This window comes from Clarias gariepinus, chromosome 12 (assembly GCF_024256425.1).
Source record: "Clarias gariepinus isolate MV-2021 ecotype Netherlands chromosome 12, CGAR_prim_01v2, whole genome shotgun sequence".
NCBI lineage: Eukaryota > Metazoa > Chordata > Actinopteri > Siluriformes > Clariidae > Clarias > Clarias gariepinus.
Window position 1 is genome coordinate 13,957,158 of NC_071111.1, and position 1,751 is coordinate 13,958,908.

The window sequence follows — 1,751 nt, forward strand, 5'->3', positions numbered from 1 at the left end:
CCCAGCAGGCAGGAGGCGTGGATAAGATATTTAGAAAAATAGAAATTTATTGACAATTATTTAAAACACACTAAAAACAGTAGACAAGAAACCCCAGGTCAAACAGGTAAACACAAAAAATATAAAGAAAGAAAACTAATTGGAAAGACCGGACTGAAATGTATATATTGTTAGACAAACTCAAATCAAAATATTTAGAGCTGAGGTTCACCAGAGCCAGACAGAGTAGCGTGGTCTTTTTACCAGAACACACTTCCACACACACCACGGTGCACAATGATCGCGCGCTCAAACACTCCAGGTGTAACACTGCACACAATCGAGAAAAACCACCACCACAGCGAAGGAAACCAATCGGTCACCGAACCTCAGCTCCTACAATAAACAAAAGAAAAAGGACAAACAAAAGACTCCAACAATAGTACAAACACTTCTTAAAACATCCGACAACAATAAGGGTCAGAAGCTAACAAGTACAAAAGAGAATCATAAAACATTAAATGTACTGAATAATCTCTAGCAGGTCAGCCATCAAGAAATGCGTCCATTCCGATTAACAAAGAGAAAGAAACAATTAATAAAACCAAAATAACAATAAACCAAATACACTTAAGTAGGCCAAGAAAACTTAAAGTACTTAGCCAAAAGGAAACAAAAAGAAAAAGAAACAACGAATAAACCATACGTTCGACAGGGCGACAAAGCAACACGACACCAGACAGATAAACAGTCCCCTCTCTACATTATTCACGGCAACACTGGCGCGAGATTAAAGGCAGCGTCTTCGCTATCAGCAATTAGCAACCTTAGCTTCTCACACGGTTAGCAGCTGTATCTTCCCAGCCCTAAAAACGAACAGCGCTAGCAGCACCACTCAATTAGCAATAGCCAACACGACAATAGCAACGAGAGGGAGTCTCCTATGACAAACACAAGAGAGGAAACATTAACAACATATACGCTTCTAACTCTCAGTAAAAGGCAAGTTAAACCACTTACCATTCAGGTCTTTGTAGCGAAAACACACACAGGCACCGGTTTAGTCAGAGCTGTATCCCATCATAACAATAGGGCACAAGGAAGCCTAATCAATATGCAAGAATTAATATTATTAATTCCTTCGGCAGTTAATAAACCACCCGGGTTGAACAAACATACCTCCAAGGCAAATGCTCTCCACTACGGCCACTGCAGCGCCGGAAAACACGCTATAAAAAGTAACAATGAGCATTTTAAGTCACACACACATGAAACCAGTTTCTAACAGCCATGTTTAAACGACGCGCTTACCTGCCGCCTCTACAAACACGGAAACAAAGGGGAAACCGGACGTGACGCAACCCAGGTAACATCCAATCTGGCTTTAAATAGGGAGGTGCCCTACTCTGATAGGCTGATACTGCTGTCACTTACCTGAACCCACTACATTCCACCCCCAGTTTCTGCAACGTCGCCCCGACGGTGAACCAAAACAGAAGAAAGTCTTAATCCCAGGGCCGGAATAGGGTACCAACTCTACCACCCACTATGCTGGATACTGAACCCAAGCCTACGGCTCGTGGGAGATGATATCGGTTAGAGTGCTGGCCTGCAGTACTCCTACCTGTTCTTCTTACCGTGACCTCACCCATTTCTAAATTAGAAGGCAATACCACTGACTGCCTGTCTTCCTCAACTTCTGAACCCCCTGCCGCATTGCCGGCTTCCACCACCCGCAAGTCACCAGATGGCTGAGAAACAGAAGAACCACT

The 1,751-nt window shown here is 43.4% G+C and overlaps 1 long non-coding RNA gene across 1 annotated transcript; it reads right to left on the minus strand.

Moving 5' to 3' along the window:
- Positions 1–571: 571 nt before the first annotated feature.
- On the minus strand, positions 572–1,322 carry LOC128534593 (uncharacterized). The gene is made up of 3 exons (XR_008361497.1): positions 1,291–1,322; positions 1,159–1,208; positions 572–1,084 (listed from the first exon to the last, which is right to left on the minus strand). It is a non-coding gene; the product is annotated as an uncharacterized LOC128534593 (long non-coding RNA).
- Between the last annotated feature and the right edge of the window lie 429 nt (positions 1,323–1,751).